General features: G+C 42.0%; 1 protein-coding gene across 20 annotated transcripts in view; it reads left to right on the top strand.

Annotated features, from left to right (window-relative positions):
• FOXP1 (forkhead box P1) overlaps positions 1-19,687 on the top strand; it is a 442,244-nt gene that overhangs the window by 330,415 nt on the left and 92,142 nt on the right. The window contains exon 1 of one of the 20 annotated variants that reach the window (XM_019499641.2): positions 11,183-12,757. The exons of 18 other annotated variants lie outside the window; for them this stretch is intronic. The gene's annotated coding sequence lies outside the window, so the exon portion shown is untranslated. Of the gene's footprint in view, positions 1-11,182; positions 12,758-16,961; positions 17,069-19,687 lie in introns of those variants that run through there. One more of the 20 variants, XM_019499642.2, reaches the window with a different exon arrangement.

The raw sequence follows: 19,687 nt of genomic DNA, 5'->3' as shown, positions 1-19,687 counted from the left end.
AAGATGATGGACATGTAGAAAATATATGTATTTCAGGTGACAGCCCTCTTGCCAAGCGGGGGCAGGATGCTTGGGCCCCCACATACTTGGTATGCGTATCAGCACACGCCACGCTGCTCTATCTGCTTCCACATCTCTGGGCGCGCTCCAAAAAATGACCACGTGACCTTTTTTTCAGCCCACGGCAGAGCAGAGCAGGAACGAGTGGGCAGGGCTTGTTTCTTGACACCAATCTCGGGGTTGCTGTTAGACGTACTGGTAGATGCCTACAGCACTTGGGAGCTTTGGAGTCTGCTGCGTGAGTTGTGATTTGCCCTGCTACACAGTACGATGGCAATGACTGTTTTGTAAGGACAGGAGGTCTCTGGGCAGATGTGTGGCAGTGTAAGGGATGCACCTAGTGCGTTTTACACTCGACTTTGCCTGATTGCTTTGTTCAAAATGCCCTTTCCAAAAACACTCCCACCCTTTTCCTTCCTTCCTTGTTTTACTATCAAGGCCCTGACTTGTGGCATCCTTCCCTTATCCAAGAAGGCCCTGGCTCGAATTCCCGTTGGGGTCCTTGTTTGGCCAGGGACTTGACAGTCAAGCAGTGGGAAGCCCCCCTTGCTGCGTGTGGCTCAGCACCGCGCCTTTGCCGCCTTCCCTCTCCGCCCTGCAGAGTGAGACCTGACAAGGAACTGAACTGGTTCACACGGAGGGTAGCACAGGGCATGAAACACCAGGCTGGGGGTTTGCCCATGGCCTGGTGTTTCCCTAATGCATTTTGAGCTCTGTGCAGAAAACACAGTGCGGTATCAGCTTGATATTTCGGCTTCCCACCTGATGCACAGCTCACTTAGGAGACTTCTTCTGCAGCTTAAGGAGTCTCATCTTTAATAATTTTAATGACATGCAAATTGTTGTGATGCTGCTGTATTAAATGCCTTGCAATTTTAAAATCATTTGACTTGTTTAGTGTTTTTAAATAGCTGCTGCTTAGACGACCAGAAAGTTTCTGGAAGGATCAATTGTTCTCTCTTTTTACCACATTTTAGAGTGGTGTCGATGATCTTTGATACTGTGCCTTACAAACCAGAGCTTTCCAAATGAAAGTAGTCTCTAACGTTAGCTGCTTTTTCTTCTCTAAGTCCAGCGAAGGACAAAAAATAGGCAGCAGATTTGTTTTTCTGTCATACCATCCTCAGTATGCTAGGGGGAAAAATTAAAGGAAGGACCTAGTGGCCTGGGAGATTTATAATTAAGAGAGATAATTTTTCCCCTATATTTAGGCCAGGTCAGAATTTGGAGAGCTGTATAAACTGAGTTGCATGGTATTGGTCTAGACAGATTTTCAAGGGAGCCAAAGGTTTCTGCTCATTTAATTTTGTAGCACCTTTTCAATTCCAGCCTGCATTTGGATGTGTAACTACGTCCATGTGTTTAACACTAATCAGCCCCTATGCTTGCCATGCAAGTAAAAAGGCCACGAACTCCTCAGATGCCGCTGGAGGTGGTTTCCATCTCAAGGTTGGTATTCACTAGCAGTGTGGCGTGGGGAAAAGGTGCTGCCTGTGTTGTGTGTTTTCCCCAAATGAAATCCTTAGTATTCTAGCACCATTAGGCTCCAGATCCTGAAATCAATGGCAAAACTCCCAGTGAATCCAGTGGTACAACATCCTAGTAAATGCAACTTGGGCAATAATACATCCAAGTGAACTTAGTCAAGTCCCTGGCGGTGGTTTCACAATCAGTATCATGTCAAATCCTTCTGGAAAAGTTGACAAGAGCATTTCTGTATCCCTGTTGTCCTTTCATTTTTGTCAGAGATCACACTGAAGGCCTGATCTTGCAAACGCTTATGGAGTCATACAAAATTATGGATGTTCCCATCTAGTCTGAACCCCTGCGCAAAGCAGGACCAGCCGCAAGTAGATCATCCCAGCCAAGGCTTTGTCTAGCTGGGTCTTAAAAATCTCCAAGGATGGAGATTCCCCAATCTCCTGTTCCAGTGTTTCACTCCCTTCCTAGTGAGAGAGTTTTTCCTAATATCTAACCTAAATCTCCCTTGCTCCAACTTTTTATTGCTCCTTGTTCTGCCATCCACTGAGCACAGTCCAGCTCCGTAAGAACAGTCTTGCTTCCTAACTAAAGATGCGTGTTAATTTTCATGTACCAGCTCATGGTGGGGGGGGTTTGCCTTGTGCTCCTAATTCTTGTCACTTTTTGTTGCTTCCTTTATGTGCACCAGCATCAGTAATAATAAGAGTTAATAATTAGCAGTTCGATAATACTCTTCACCTTCAAAGTAATTCCAAGCACTAAATCAGTACAGCTCTGCTGACAGTATTACAGTATTGACTTGTTACTTCACTGATGTCGCAGAGACAGCAAGCCTCGCACTTTTTATATAGGCCAAAATGGGGTCATCTTTTTAAAGTACAAAATTGGCAAAAACAAAATTCTTTCCTCGGCTGACACTGTTTGGCGAATTTCAGCATTTGGGCCAGTTTTTAAAGCCGAGTAATAAACACCTGGAAAGCTCTGGTTTATAATGGCAGTGCTGAAAAGCCATTAAATAAATGGCTCCACTATAATACAAAAAAGCTGTCTTAAAATGCTGATAAACCTTTTAAAGCTGGACCTTCATCTTAATGAACATGGGCCCTGCTTTCAAGGCTGTAGCTCAGAGATGCAAACTGAGCTGTCGTGGATTGGCCTGGCCTGTCACTAGAGAGGCTTCCTTTTTTTTCCAAAATAAAGTCCATATGGGCAGTTTCCAAGTGTGTTATTCGGTGGACTTAGGGCTCAGTGATTTGTTCCTACGAAAAGTCCTGATCATAATCTTTCCCTGATGTTCCCTCATAGTTGGGGTCACCTCACACAATCAGACACTAAGCATCCACCATGGATGAGCGACGTTGTTCAAAGAGTGAAGACCTAATCAGGTGGGTGGCATGGGAAAGTGCGAGCACTGCAGATTGCGGTGTAAGATAGGATAGGTGTTACAGACGGGAAGAAGGTACTTGGAGACCGCGTTTAAGAAACATGTCAAGTTTGAAAAGGGGCCAAGTTCAGCCGCTGGTGAGAGGAGGGGAGGATAGACAGAATTTAGTTTCCAGGGAGCATAGCGGAGCTGGAAGTGGAAGGGAGAGAAAGATGTCGGCAGAAAGAGAGAAGAAAGAGCTAGGAGCAAGTGGAGGCAGTTTTTGGAGGAAGAAAGTTGACAAGGACAGAACTTCAGCTGAGTGATGCAGGAGATATGGATGGACCAAAAGACACGGGGGAGCAAAGAGCTGGATGTTGGCAGCAGGGCACAAAGAGGAAGGAATAAGGGGGTGCAAGGGTTGGGAGAGCAGAGGGAGGTTGGTAGGCAATGAAGATACCGCTTGGGAAGGACCTACTTTGGCTAGGGAAGATGCACAGAGCTCGAGTGAGAACAGAGAGAAACTCCGTGGAAGAGGGAGTGGGGAAGTGGAAAGACCAGGGGGAGGAGACTGCAGCCTCCATGGAAAGGCAGGATGCTTGCCACAGCACCGCGCCTGAGGAGAGTCCTGCCCTGCCTTATTTATGCTTGATTTCCCTACATCAACCCCTGGCGAGACATGACGGTCAAGGCTGCAGGAAACCCCGAAGTCGGCTTAACTTGTTTTCTCCTAGGTGCGATGAAACAGTTTCTGCACCAGTTTTGGCAGAAACGGGGGCAGTTCCAGTTCCCGGTGTCCATGACCTGACTGGTGCACCAGCTCGGCAGTCAGCTCGCTGTCACGTTCGGATGCAAAGTTTGCTTTCCAGATGAGCATCAGGCCTGCTGATGTTTGAAATCATGCCTGGGAATTGAGACCTGTGCGTTCCCAGGATAGCAAACAGTCTGTGACTAACTCAGCCCTTTTACCCCTTACCAGCGTAGATTCTGCATCGAGATGGTGATGCTGTGAAGTAGACCAGTGAGCACGGCACAGTAAAATAGTAAATTGACCAGTAAAAGAAATCAGTAAATGAAGGGAATAGCTATTAAGGTGCCAAGCCAAGACATATAATTATACCCTAGGACTTTTCCAAACTAATGTATGTTAAAGGTGTAAACCTATTAAAGGAGAGATTTTTTAAATTTTTTTTTTCTGTACAGGGAACTTCTGTAGATAGCAGGATTTACCCTGTATTTCTACTTCTGTATTAGAAGGTATGAGGAATGTTTCAGCAAATCCAGTCATTTCTATTATTATAATTTCACACTTTTTTCCATGCAGTTTTTGGGTGGTTCTTTGGAAACTTGAGCACTAATGCTCTCTATTGTTAGGCGTGTTCTTTGAAAAACAGAGTTCTTCCCTTCTCCCAAATAGTTAATTAAATTCTAAAGTTCAAATACAGTACATCTTTTTTTTGCAAGAATAGGGGTGTTAGACCTATTGTGCTGACCAAATTACAGTGCCGATAGTTACATTCTGCCTGCTTATTCAGCCTGCAATTTCATTTGGGCACTGGATTGTTCGCTTCAGGTGTCCTGGACTATTGTGCGGTGTCGCTGTTCAGCAGCTGCTGTGTTCCACACCAGAAATAGCTGCAGTTCAGTGGCAGATGAAGTGATTTTCTTCTCATAGGGCTTGAATAACATGCATTGGGATTCCTGGAAAGTTTGGATATTTTAGTACTATTAAGTACTAGTAATGTTTTATCTGTTGCTTTTATCCAGATCTTCAGGTCTCTTGCACCTGACTCTGTTAGGATCTTGGCTTTATTTGGAGAGGCCCCAGAGAAAGACAGTCTGCTATTTGGTGGAGTTCATGTGCCATACAGTATCTTTTGTGACTGTTCTCTCCTAGCAAACCAGCAGTCTACAACACCCTGTATCTGGGGTCAGCAACGTTTTTGGGCAGAGTGCCAAGAACACCCGCAACCTCGACTTTGTAAAATGTTGGCATGCCAGGGACAGATGGTGAGGGAGCCACCAGGGGCCCAATCCTTATTGTGGCAGTGCAGCCCTAGCCCCTTCCCCGCCGTCCGCCTCGAGAAGTGCATGCCAAGCAAAATGCTTTTGAGCGGCACACTCTGGCACCCGTGCCGGGGTTTGCCCACCCCTGCCCTATATTCTCTTTTGCATATATTTTGCATTGGGAGCAGGTTCTAGCCCCTGGACCAGGGGAGGGTACTTGAAGCCTTCCTGAGGATTGCATTTCAGGGGCTGAAGGATAGAAACTAGATCTGGTAGGACAGGCATCAAGACTTGCACCTCCCAGCTGCTTTCTGCCTCTAGCTCTGACCTCTCTGCAGCCGGGAGCTGCTGCGCTATGAAGTTCAGTGCTCTCTGCCGCCTGCCACGGCTCAGACGAGACTTGCCAGTAGGGCCTCCCACTCCTTTCCATTGGCCAGCTCTGCTTATAGAGGAGGACCCAGCCTGGGCTCATGGTACCTGCGGGAGTCATCTCTTCCTTGTGACCCCAAGGGAGGGGGTATTGCAACACACAGTAGCCAGAGTCGGCTAAGAAACAGCCGTGAGTCACAAACCAAGCTTGCAGACAGGAGTCCTTTTTCATGTGATGATGGGGGTGGGTAAGGGTCTAAGGTTTAATTAGATACAGGCCCCTTTTATTCTGAATACGCCATGGACTGGGACACCACATTAATATGTAGTGATGGTTCGCTATGAGCCAGCGTGGCAACACATAAAAGAGCAGCAAGAGAAACATTGTCAGTATTGCAAAAATAAATTTCATCTGATGGGACAACCCCAAAGGCCCCAAGCTCAGAGCACAGCCCTGGAGTTTGGATGCTTATTTGACCCTCTGGATGCCCCTTTCTTTTTCCTCCCAGCCCCTGGGAGGCAACAAAACCGCTGCTGCTGCAGAATACTAATAGGCACACAGCCAACGAGGCTGTCTTCTCCTCCTCCTCCCTTGCTCAGCTCTTCTGCTGTCTTCTCCCACCTATACCCTATCTCTGCCAATGTTGCTGAGCTGAGATGCACAAAACCAGGGAGCTAGGAAGCAGATGGGGAAGGAAGACCAAAAACTTGCTCAGCACCACCCCCCCAGCAGCACTGGAGCCACCGTGTCCTAGCGGTAGAGGTCTGGGATTCTCGGCTATTCACCATGTTTGTGCCATGTTGTGTCGGGAGGCCCTCCTTAGCGTGCATTGCTTTCAGAAGCCGAGTCCTTTTGCAGGACACTTGTGTAGCATCCAGGGCCGTGAGGATGCAGCTCCATCAGTCGAAGGCAATGGCGTAGTACCATTTTGAGGGGCTTCCAAGCCATGCCAGGCAGTGGAAAGTAATTAACTTTGAAGGGGGCTTCTGTATGCATTTCTCACTGAATTGGGTCCTCTTTCCTATTTTTAAGAGGGTGCTTTAAACTGATACTTGAAGTGCGGAGGTTAGACTGCTGCGCTTCACTCTGTCATCCTGGAAACACGTTTTAAACCCTGCGCGGCAGGATTTAGGCATCGTGACACCCATTAACTTTAACAGGGATGGTGAGATCCCAAGGCGCTGCTTTGAAAATTCTCCCGTCTCATCTAGCACCAGCAGCATGATTGCAGGGTAGCTTCTCATGCGTGCCCCTATCTAACCTTCCCCAGCTGTAGCATAAATATCTGTTTAGAAAATAAACCTGGTCATGGCAGTCTTTCATTTATAAAGCAGGTAACTGTTTTCTTCTTTAAACAGAAGATAAGGGAAGGGCTCTTCTTTTACTCTCTTTTTTTTTTTTTTAATGTATCTTTTGAATGCTGGAGGAAAACTTGAACTGCAAGTCAGCTAAATATACTGTATCATGAAACCTTAGGGACCATTGAAATGAGAACAGTGGCCCATTACTGCTAAGAAGGTGTTTTATTGAAAATATGTCGACATGCTTTCCCAGGAGAGTGAGTAAAAGACGGCAAGATGCCCAACAGTAATACAGGTTGTTCTCTTAGACAAGCTAAAATATGTAGTTTGGCACTCCTGTGCTGTGCATGAGTGAGCTGTATAATAGACTAATGTGCATTTTTATATTAAAGGTACCGTATTTCATCAGATCATTTTTTTTCCCTTTTTTTTTTTTTTTTAATTTAAAACCCTCACAATTTGTATATTCCAGTTACTGTTTAGGCAGATCTTTTCTTACATACCAGATCTTTTTTTTCTGTCATTTGTAGAAAGAGGTGGAGTAGTGTCGTGAGTGGAAGCAGAGTTACCAGTAGAGGGCAGTGCAAATAAAAATATGGTTTTCAGCTAAAGCTATATCGGTATCAATGTCGTCGGGGTGGTGTTCTCTATCTAAACACAGAGCTTCTGCCATTAGAGAAAAAAAACTTCCTTTGCCTTAATTTTAAACGATGCATGCAACACATAGGCCCTGACCTCCTTAAAGATGGTCAGTAGTCACAGTCTGCTTGCTTATTTTAATATATAATATGTTACTTGTATTTTATTTGTTTATATTGCATTATATATTTATTTATTTATATTTTAAATTGGTGCGTATGTGTGTACACACCTCGCTTACACTCTTTCTCTCTCTCTTTCTTGGGAACTTTATCATAGTGACAGAATACTTGTCTTTTTTATTCCTCGAACTATGGTTATTGTCACCCCTAAAAAAATTAATTTGGGGTACAGTAGTCATCCTTTTAAGGTGAAAGGTTGCCATCTGCTATAAGATAGTCTTCACCATGGTTTCCTGTTCTAAATAGAAATAGGTGGCCTCCATGTGTGACCAGTATCTGCCAACTCTTGGCAAATGCAGAGTTTTAATGGCAATGGCAGCAGCATTTCCTCCGCCATACGTGACATAAGTGGTATCTCATATCATTAAGGAAAGTAACAGGGAGCATTTAGTGGTGATTACCTTTCAATCCATTGTGTACTTGGGGGCAGAAAAATAATTTATGAAATATGCCCATACAGTCTTGGAACAATTTGCACACGATGCTGTGACTGATGCAAACCTGCTGGTATGAGAGTATGCTAATAAATTTACTTTATGGCAGAAACAAGAGATTAGAGTTTATTAGGAAAGGAGATCACAATTTATTAAGATCAATCAAAGATGAATGCAGAGCAAAACTGTTGCCGTTTTTATTTATTTATTTATTTTGAGGCTGGGGGGGTGCAATTATATAAAATGTGTTGTTTACCTGGGATGCTTGATTCATTATTAATATTTTTATGTTTAGAGGGAACCATAATTTTGCCGAAATGTCTTCCATAACTCCTGCACAATCGTATTCATAACTCACCTGAATGTTGACACATCCTGCTGTGTATATATAAATTAACTAGTAACACTGGCATTATAAAATGATGCATTAAATGAAGATGTGAATGGTAATTTAAAGCATGTCATGAAAAGAAATTTAAACCTTTGTACAATGCTGAGAAGAGTTAAAGCAGCTTCTTCGGGCAAAACTTGCAGGGACAATAAGGAAAATCACATCGTTAACTCCAGGCCAAAACAGGCCTACTTTTGACACACACAAGTTAGGTATCTTATTAACTATTTCACTACCGTGTGGATGTATAACGCATTTTTTTTAAAGAGACACTGTCTCCTTAAAAATCACACCTCTCTCTGGAAATATATTACTGTCAGGTATCATCTAAGATTACTAATAGCGAAAAGAAAATGTTCGCTTTGTGCTTTTTCACCGCACTTTGTGGATAGTAAGAATGTTTCCTGTTTAGTCAGTGATTTTTCCCAATTGTTTTCATAGGTCTTTTAAACAGCAGCGGGGGAAAATAAAGCATTTGAAAAACAGGAAAATGTGATTGTAAAACCACAAAGATTGGCCCAGGGATCCTGGGCTAGGTACAGCACACGAAAGACTTTCGGCTCCTAGCTGGCTTGATTTTAAAGCTGATTTGCTCTCAAACTGACAGTCTCTTTAAAATGCTGGTTACTTATAACAGCTCTGCTTGTACCGTAAATCCACCTAGATGACGCAGCCCGCACCACAGTTGGTGCTTCTGTAGTCATCTCCACGCAGGGGCCAAGGACTCATGGACCTAAGCATACTTCTCAGGGTCGTCTCTCCATGCGAGCATTTTGAAGGGGCAGGCAAGGAGAAGTCTCTGCTGATGACCATGTGGCACCTGATAAAGGATTAACTTAAAAAAAAAACCCCAGAAAACCATAAAGCAGAGACAAAGCCAGCAACGAAAACTCCGCTCCCGTTATTAATAGCAATCTTTTAAATTTTCCTAAATGCTATGAATGCACAAATTGTATATTTTAGGTGACTATCCCATTTTTCTGAGTTTTCTTCCATCTATTAACCTGTTGTCTGAATGATCCATTCACTCTTTCCTTGGGCTACTCCTAACAGGCCAGTTTAAAGCATATGGACTGGTCTGCCTGGCTTAAATTGGGCACCCACGTGAATGCCAGGCTTTTGTCCTGCTTGATGATCTTCATCTCTCAATCAGTATCTGTTGGCACAGCACATTGGGCCTGGCTCTGCTCCCCTTTCATGGCGTGAGTCTCAGATACCTTCACTGAAGTAAATGGAGTGACTTGACTCATTTATGCTGGTCAAAAGCTGAAGGATGTTTGCCTATTTGAGGCAAAAATGGGCCACTTAGTGTGTATAGATGCCAACTGGCATGAATAAATTCTGTAGGTAGGGTAAGAATATATAGATATAGATACCTGCATATTCTTCCAGTGTACTCACCTCTGCCATAAATTCACAAAACCCTCCTTAGGCTTTCATCTGTGAGCCTGGTCCTCCTGATATATTCAGGCTATTGATTTTTACCTAAACATCATCACTGCTGTCTAATATGAGTCAAAATTCAATGGCATAAAATGCCAAAAACCCACCAAGAGCTCCTCACTTATCCCTCAGGAATGGATTTTAGCTGTCATTTTCTGTTAATGTATAAAATCTGTTTTCCCCAGGCCTGTTACAGCTGGGCTATTCAGGATTTGCACAGTCTATCCATATTCGAAGAGATTGAAAAGCAGAGCATGTGGCTCTACCTGGTCCAAAATACTTGCTGGCTTAGAGATGCATTTGATTTCATTGTCACCTTACTAAACCATTGGTATCTTCTCTTCTACTCTGGGCGTAGACTGAAAATAGCAGATGTTGGCTGAGTTTGTGGGTCTGAAGCTTTAATGTGGGCGGGCATGAAGTGCTTTCAAAATACTGTCTACCAGCTCTCCAGCTAGTTCTTAAACAATGGTTTTTGCTTGGGGGTATTTAACCAATACTAATCTTCACATGCCCCTTGAGAAGCAGAGGACTGCTATTATCCCCATTTTACAGATGAGGGAATAAAGAAAGAGGTTAAAATCAGGAACTTATTTTAAAGGGGTGGGCACTCAGCAACTCGGAGAAGTGTGGTTGTCTGACGGGCTGTAGTTCTGTGTTCAAGTCGCTAGATAGTGCCCGCTTCAGGAGATGCACTTGCTTCACAGACCTAACTCTTTGCCGGTCTCTTGAGATGCGGCTTTGATGCCGAATCGTGTGATCGGTCAGTGATCTGTGAAAACAAAGGCAGAGCTAGGCCGGGCTGGCTTCCTTCCGCTGTATCCACCTGCACGTGGCTGTGTAAGTAAGTAGGAACTGAAGGCATCATTCAGTCCTGATTCCTATAATGAGACTGCCGGAAAGTTTGCAGTGCGCAAAACCCAATCAACTGGGAATTTCCAAAATTGTGGTCCATGGAGCACTGGCTGTTTGAGAGCTGCCAGATCACATGACTCCCTCCTTGTTTTTCAGATCCCATTAAAGAGACCTTTAAATGTGTAGAATAGTCTACTGGTGTTACTTTTCTATGTAAGCAAGTGCTGGAGTTGCCCTAGGCATGCTATCTGAAAATCCCAGTGCGGGGACAGGTGATCCCTGCAAAGAAGCTACCGAAAAGTTTTGAAACGCCATGTGTTATACAGTATACCTCAAACTCAACAGTGCTTTGGGGTGTCTGGATAGGAGGCGGTCAGGACTTTGGCCCAATACAGCTACAACCTGGATACCTGGATAGGAGGTGCTTTCTTAAGTGTGGTGGAGAATTATTGTTAATTTACCCCCTGTATTACCCTATCGTGTTGCTTATTTTCCAATACTAAATGTCTGTGTTTGTGTGGTTGCGCAACCTTTGCAAATTGTGCCCTCTCCTTACTGAGCTCCTCTTCCATTTGCTTCTGTCCCTTTAAGAGGCAGGCTTTTTCTGATTCATGGTGGCTCTTTCTGGCAGATTTAGGGTCTTGCAAAAGATGCCCTTAGTCCCTTATTAACTATTCATAAGAGGGTGGGGTCACATTTTTGTGACCTGAAAAAAATCCCATTAATAAATTTGTTATCTGACACGAAAACACTTTAGGGTGAAAAGCAATCCGTATCACACCCCATTTAACATCAGATCACAAGTTGTCAGTAAATTGGGTCCTTTGTCTTTGCTTCTTGTGAGGTTCTTTAGCAGCATAACTAATAGGGCCATTGTCTGGCGTTCATTGACTCTCGCAAATAAAGTACATTTGTGGCTGCAAATGGTATTAATGTGGGTTCTGTTTTTGAGTTCCTTGCATGTGAAATAACTGTTTAGGTGAATTGCATGTCTGGAAACATTTTGCAGATTAAAAAAAATAAAATGGGTGATTGACAGGGGTGAGGTGGATAATTTATGATGGCTTTTTAGGCAAGTGACAAGCGGTCACCGGGACTGTTACAATCCTCAAGTTAGAGACTGCACAATAACAGGAGTTGTTTTTGCATTAAAGGCTGGGGCCAAAAAGTGTTTCTTTTGAGTTAGAACATGTGAGGCGCTGAGAAAGATTGCTTTGAGTTGCATGAAACCACGAAGCCCAGTGTTACAAATGCGCCACCGACCCAAACAAAATGTTTCACTTCCACTGAACTCAGAAATGTTTGTCTGGCTGCATTAAAAACAGGCAGCTATAAACTCCCAATTGCGAAGCATTGATCTGAAGGGGACAGTAGATATTCGAATCTCTGCCTTGTGATGTAGTCTAACATCTTATCGTTGCAAGTTTGTGATTAATTTCCTTCTGCTTTGTTAAGAAAAGAAAGGGGTAGGTGTTTCCATTTGCAGGCCAGACACAGCAATCCTGGAACAAACTCGGGGTGGAGCATTGTTGTTGTTGTTGTTGATGCACACCAGGATTATGGAAAGCCCCACATTTTTAATTTTTATTTTTTTTTACAGAAAAGGGTAAATCTGGGTAAAAAAAAATCATGCGTCACAAACCCAAGTGAAAGTTATTTCTGTTTGATTCCTATTTTTAAAAGCCTGCTGCGAACAATTGTGCAAGGTGAGACTTCTGAGTGGCAGCGACTCCCTGCAAAAGAAAAGCGAGCCACGAAGGGTTCGTTCGTCATTAAGTCCTTCTCCTAAGAGTAGTTCGTACCAGCCGGGCGAGCAAGGGCCAGCGTGCTCTGTGCGCCACGCTTTCTAGGGAGCAGACACAAGCATCCTCAGGTCAAAGGGTTAACAGCAATTAACTGGAGTTGCTTTAGAGACAAAAGCATTATTTCACAAAAGCATTATTTCACCTGCCGTCAGTAAAAAAAAAAAAAAAAAAAAAAAAAAAAAAAAAAAGAAGAAGAGGAGGCCCATTGTGTAGGGGTGTTTGAACTGATTATGTTTAGAGGCTGGTTGTGATTGGTGGAGAAGGGCGTGGCTGATTGGGTAGTTTTGCATCTTGTCAGCCCAGGAGCACCCTTGCGCGTGTAATCTGTCTGTAACCTGAGGAAGCTAAAGACTGTACAACAAGGCTTAATAGAGCTTCATGGCCCAGCACGCTGTTTGTGGTGGCAGCTAAATGGAGTTTGTCAGGTTTGTCAATATGATTGATTTTGTGATTTTTTTTAAAAAAAAATTTTGGGGGGGTGGGAGGGGGGTGATCTTCCTTGTGCACAGCATGGCTGTGTAATTTTGCACATGCAGGAGTGGAGAGGGCTCTTGCTTTTCCTAAGTTTTGTCTCCTCTTTTAATCCTTGTTTACCAACTTGATGGGGAGTTGTACAGTCACCAGCTCAGACAGGACTGGGGGGGGGGGGCAGCTACAGGCCTGCTTTCTCCAGCTCTTAAGAAAGCTTTCAAAAGAAAATCTCAGTTCTATCTTTCTTTATTATTCTGACTATTTTCCTTCTGTTGGGGCACTTGTGCTGTGCTGCATTTTCATCCAGCGCAAGGATTTATATATCTATTTTGCAAGTCTTTAGTAAGTAATGCTGTATCAGAGAAGACAAGTGCAACGTGTGTGCTTCTCTGTAGCCTGTTTGAGATATCAGAAGTAAGCAAATAGACTGGTTATTTAGTTTCTTTCATTCTGATGTTTAAGTTTCTATATCTGTCTGGACTATTTTTAGCTCGGCTGTCTTAAATGACTGTAGTTTTTGAAAGGAAAAAAAAAAAAATCCACAGATGAATAGAATACTTTGTCAGGTTTAAATGTCAGGGACTGTGATTGTTGAATTTATTTGCTAGTCAATTTGCCATGTGAAATTAAGTGAGTGAGCTTTGTTTTTGACAGTGACTAGTGTTATGAACTCCAGTGAAATACGTGTAACAGGATCTAAACGGAGCTAAGTGTCAGCCCTGCAATACAGTATTTCAGTGCAAATGAGATGAATTTTCGAGGGTGGTGGTGGCGGCAGTAGGGAGGAGGGAACCTTTAGGAAGTGGGTGGTAAGTTTAGAGCAAAGTGCATATACACTCTTCCTCTCTGGAATTAACTCCTTCAAACCCTGCGGCTTTTCAAGAAAACCTGAATGGCTCAGATCATCCCAGTAGCCCACAAAAGTAAAAAGCAAAATAACTGGAAAATGCAGTGTGTTGATTTTCAATAAGCAGCATTTTTCTGAAGGTGCTACGTTTTTATTCTATTTTGGTTTATTTTATTTTTTTTTTTTTACCAAACAGAAGTTTGCTAGCAGGAAATGTGAATCATTCTCTGAGTGACTAAGATCTGTTTATGAAACTAAATCGTTGGATTATTTTAGCCATCGGTGCTGCATTGTTAACTAAAATAAATGATTGAAGTTTCTGTCTATTAAAATGTAAATTAAACATGCTGTTCTACCTTTTTTTTTTTTTTTTAAATAAGCTGAAGCATTAACATGCTTTTCACTTGGATCAAGGCTTGTTTTTATGACTGATGCTTTGGGGCACAATCCTGAAAGCACTGATGTAGGCAGATAACTTCTCGAGGAGTTTCAGGGAAACATAGGGCCGACAGCAAGCACTTTACTTGGGAATGTGTATTTATAGGATGGGGTCCTCAGCATTTTTACTATAGGAAGTCTTCAAGTATGTGTAACACTTTATGTATGAAGTTGGAAGGGTTCCTATATGTAATGGATCTACTTCTAAATAAGTGGGTCTAAAATATGTAATGAGTGTGTATGTGTGTGTATATATATATATATATCATTTATGTGTGCATGTGGACAGATAAGTGAGCTGTACATGCATCAGAGTAGCAGGGAAGGACAGCAGCCCTGCTGTTAGTATAGTTTTTCTTTGCATCAGCTGGAAAATACATTTTTTTGGGGGGGGCTCTCCGCGGTCTCCTATGGCCACCCCCGCAAATGTCATTGATAAGGATGTAAAGATGAAACCCAAATCTCGACTAAACAGTGCAGCTGACTTGGCCTTGAATGTGATAGAGCTGAACTGAAAACTGATTGGTCTGACACTTTATAATCAAAGTTGATTTATTGTTCATTAGTAGTGCATTAGCCCTTTCAAGCAAGACAGTTATTTGTGTAGTGGCCTGTCAAACAAAAAGACTGCTAGCACCTGTCATTTCTAAACCAGGAGATAAGCAACCAGATATTAAGATAATGCAAATAGAAATACACTTGAACAAGGAAAAGTGCCAGCAATTTTCCTTTTAGAAATATTCTCCTATTTACAAGTGCCAGTGTCAGACTCTAGAAAACCCTGATTGGAAACCAAATATATTCCCCCAAAATAGAAAAGGACGAGGGATCGTAATGGATATATTCAGCATGCTCCTGTCATGATTTCAGAGCACTTCAGGGCCAAGGATGAAGTACAGACAGGTTAATTCTCTGTTAACAGTTGGATAGTAAGCTGCAAGAAATAGATGCCATTTGTAACCTTAACCTTACTTTCTTGTAAAGCAGACAGTGCAGATTCAAGGCAGTTTGACTGATTTCCCCCCCCCCCCCCCCCCCCAATCATCCCCAATGGACAGATGTCATAAAACGGTGTTCTTACAGGCAGGGGTTAATTATATGAAAACGTGATGACATCACAGCAGAGCTGTGCGAATGTCAAAATACATCTGCTGCCATATTCAGACATATTGCTCTGAATCCTCTCCCCCCATATCGCGTCCCCTCCCCCTTCTCGGAAAGGAATGATCTCATGACATAAAACAGAAAACAACACAAGTGTCAAAAGAAAACAAAATTAGTGAACTTTTGTCTGCCACCATAGAAACGAGGATTAACTTCTGTTATTCCAGAGCATGGAATGGAGACTATCTGCATGAGGATATATAGTGTATTGTCTTGTGTGAATTTTCATTTGACAGGGATTTTGGAGCCTGTGATCTTAATTAAATCTCAACTGACTCAAATAATGCATCTAAAGGCATGCAGTGTTGCGTAACCTTGCTGAGTTGGTAAACCATAAATCATCAGAAAGCTTATGATAGGAAAGGCTGCTTTGAAATTTTTTTTTGTTTGCTACAGTTAGTTGTTTTTTTTTTTAATGTGCACTTTACTGTACTTATTCACCCCGTTTTTAAGACAGAGGCATCTTGTACTGGGGGGGGAGTAAGATGGGCTGTAGACACGCTCTGACCAGCCATTGCAACATTCGCTGCACTAATCATGAGTAGGTGATATAGTGGATGTGAAAAATAAAACAAAATCCTGGCTTTCTAGACTTGTCTGTGCTGGGGTGGATGCACCAGAATGATTTGTCTGGTGACGATCCCTAAGTAAGTTTAAAAAAAAAATGTAACTTAGGTTCCTGCCGAAATCCCAATTGCAGATTGCAGGGTAAATAGTTATCAAATGGCTTTACAGAAGCATCGTATTTTATCATCAGCCAGCTATCAGAGCTCACCGAGGTATTATTGGAAATGATGGGCAGTCTAATTTGACCCGGACAGAAGTTTTGCTGATGCTTCGAGTGATGTGCTCTAAAGGTACACAGGAGGAAGAGAAGAAAAAAAACCCCCACGATTGCAACAGTTGTGTGAATAAGGTTAAAAGATTTCTTGGAGGTTGAGAGAGATGCAGAGGCAGTCCTTTTTTAACTGAACAGGTTTTATGTCTTGCTAAAGCGAAGTGTTCTGTGCCATTTATTTTTAAAACATAGAGGCTAAATAGATGCCTACTTCTGCGTTAAATGCTTTGTTTCCTTTTAATTGTACGCTCTGGCTATCAAGGCAGGGAAGGTTTATGACATCCCAAACTTTAGGGAGACATTGCCAAGCTCCGATGAGCCTGGTGGACACTGAGGTCTTCGAATCAGTTCCCTTGCCAAACACCTTGCTTAATATTTGGCCTTAATTTATGGGAAAAGGTAAAAGGGCCGGTAAGACAAGTTGCTGATGGTTTTTCCTCCCGTCTTTGCTAGAGAAAAGAAATAGAGGTAGGTTTTGGTTTTTTTTTTTGTTGTTAGTTGTTTTTTTTAATCGACACCTGCAAAGCTAGATTGTGGGAAAGTCCTGACACCATCAGCTAAATTTGTTATTGTTTGGTGAAAAGCTTGGCTGGTTTGAAGCAGCGTGTTTGTGTTGCTGAAAGCAGAACTGCATTACTGGAAACTAGTTCAACACCAATGTCCTGTCTGACTTTGTTTTTATAAGGTGCTTTATTTTCCAGTTGCAAGGAAAGGGGGGGGGGAATGCATCATGCACTCATCTGCAGAAGTGGCCGTGCACGGATTTTGGAGCGAAGCAGCCGAGGGGGAAGAGCTCTTCCTCAGCCTTTCTGATTTTTTTAACTTTTCCACTGCAGTTTCCTCTGCTAGAAAGTATATCTGTCGTTCGCACCGAAGCTAAATGAGTGTTGCGAAAAGCTGAATGAATTTGGAGCAAATATGCATCGTTGTTGGCTGGTTTGTGCACTGGTTTGCGATGGCTTCACCTTCATTGATTAGGTGAGATGCTGGACTGCTTTGAAAGGGGAGGGGCGGGGGGGGGGCCAACAACAACCCGATAACAGGTTTTAATTTTTAAGCTTTATCTTGCCCTTAAATCTGAAACATCATTGTTCAAATAACTGAGAACAAGGTAAACCAACAACATCAAAAAGGTCGGTTTCTGTGATTTCTCAAGGGCTTGTTATTTTGTACTTTCCAATTCTATTTGATGTCTTGACAAAACAAGATGACACAAGGGAGAATACATTAAATTTTGATTTTCATCTAACCTGTTACAGTAGTAGCAGCTTAATTTCTTTTTTTTTTTTTTTTTAACTGAAGATGGCTTTTTGCACAATTACTCTAATTGCCACGCCACTTTATGAGAAGGTTTCTTTAACGGGTTTCCCATTTGCCTTGATTTTGCTAGGCATTTTTTTGAACATGTTTTGACCTTTAACACACCGAGAGCTTGCTGGTTGGAGTGTGTCTTCATTAGAAGTAAATCAGTGAATGGCAAGATTGTCAAAGAAGCAACTGATGTTTTCTCATTAGAATCTAATTTGCACCGTTGTGCTTAGCTGTGATGTTCAGATGAAGGTGTCTGTGCTAGGTGTGAAAAGCTGCACGTTTTAGGCAAATAAAGTTTACAAGTCTGTTAAAGGCTGCAGTGCCAAGCAAAGTGGCAACACCTAAGTGAGCATTTAAGCAGAACCAAAGTTGAGGATTTTGTATTTGATTTAAGCCGATTGGTTTAACAAGGTGAAAAATTTCAAACAGCTTATGAATATTTAAACTGGCCGGTCCAGTATACGTCTCCTCTAATGTCCAAGTTTAAAGAACAGAGAGCTCCCATGTTTAACCCCTTCAGCAAAGAATACAGTTGAAGGGAAGCCAAGGACAGGTTTTTGTCATAAACATGGTCCTTCTTGTTCCACTTTTTTAAAACCTGCCAGAAGAAAAAGCATGCCTCCCTGTAACTTTTCACATCCAATGATTGAATGCTGCTGATTCAATCTTTTTTTTTTTTTTTTTTTTTAATTTAAGCCTCCCTTCTTGTGTTCATGAATTAATATACAGATATAAGCAATCTGAAATTCGGATGTTTCTTAGTGTATGGAAGATGCTGAGTTTTCAAAGGGGTCTGAGCAGTTTGGGGGGGCATTTTGGATATGGGCACGTGACGGTGGCCTTTGAGTTTGGGGATTTTTTGACAGTGCTGCTGGTCCAGCACTTCTTTCCTAAACTCTGAAGGAAAATACTGATGGTTCACCGCACTTTTTTCTATTGAGCTATTACAAAATGTCATCAGGGACTGTAATCCTGCCCATTAGGTTATTAATTTTCCTGTTATGTAGGTGTAATGGAAAGCAAAAAAGGAAACTTTGTCTATGTTAAAAATATAAACAATTGCAAGGCTGAAAAGACGTCTCTCATTCAGTGCTTGCTTGGTTGTGTATGCTCTGTTCTAGTCTGTATTTCACAAATGGGAAGAGAAGGCAGGATTTATGTAAACTGTATTTTTTTTATGCAAATGTAGTAGATATTTATTATAGCTGAAACAATTATCCTGGATTTAGTGAGGAACCTAGTGGGCATGACAAGGTCTAGATAAGATCAGATGTTCCAGTCTCAAAACAGATATGAAATGATTCCACTTTTTCTTTAAAGTAGTAAAGAAATGCGAAAGCTTCATAAAGCGGATGCTGTAAAATACTGCAAAATCTCAGGAAAAGCCCAGGTTAGTAAGCTCCACAGGTCGAAGGAAGACCTCGACTATTGATCAAACCTAACAAACAAAACGCTAAAAATAAAATGTTAATTGAATTTTAAAGAGGGCTTTTTTTTTTTTTCCCTCCCTGTCTCTCTTTTAATAGGGGGTTGTATTGTTGCAGAAAGAACAGTTATGCTAATGACTGACTACTTAGCTGATTTTACATTAATATAATAAACATTACCTGTCTTAATGTGTTGTACAGTATTATGGCAAAATAGCTAAGTCTAAAAGTGAAATTCCATTTTGCATAATGAAACAGAATTATAGTTTCCACATGAATAGTTCTAGCAGTGTGGCTTTTTTTTTGTTGTTTTGAAGACTGAAATATTATGTCAGAAATGTTTTACACTCCCAGGGTAGATACAGGTACCATATTCAGTATTTTTTTATTTTACGGGGATCAGATACCAGCTGCGGCATTATGCTTTTCTGCTGGATAACGTATCAGTGGTTTATCCTTTCTTGTGGTATCACCAAAGCTATTTTACATTGTTTCACTTGGGGTTTTCTGGATTTCATCTTTTTTGCACCTATTACTAATATAGTAGTCAGTTGAAGTTAATGGCTATTATGCTTTGCCTACCTGGGTCTATTCCTTTTTTTTTTTTCCCCCATCGAATCTACGAGTTTGAACTATTATTCAGTCATTGATTCTTTTTCTGTGTTCGGTTACATTTTTGCTCCCTTTAACTTTTGGGAATGAGACTTCTATCCAGGAGACAGCTCTCCTGCCATGCAAGCACTTGGCATTTTAAACCTCTCAAAATCAAGCTCACCCCAGATGTCACAAGGGAGGAGGAATATTCTTTTTAATTTAAAGAAATGATCTGAAATACGTATGTCGTATTTATTAGCTAGCT

Source organism: Alligator mississippiensis, chromosome 12 (assembly GCF_030867095.1).
Source record: "Alligator mississippiensis isolate rAllMis1 chromosome 12, rAllMis1, whole genome shotgun sequence".
Lineage (NCBI taxonomy): Eukaryota > Metazoa > Chordata > Crocodylia > Alligatoridae > Alligator > Alligator mississippiensis.
This window is presented reverse-complemented; position numbering and strand designations above follow the sequence as displayed.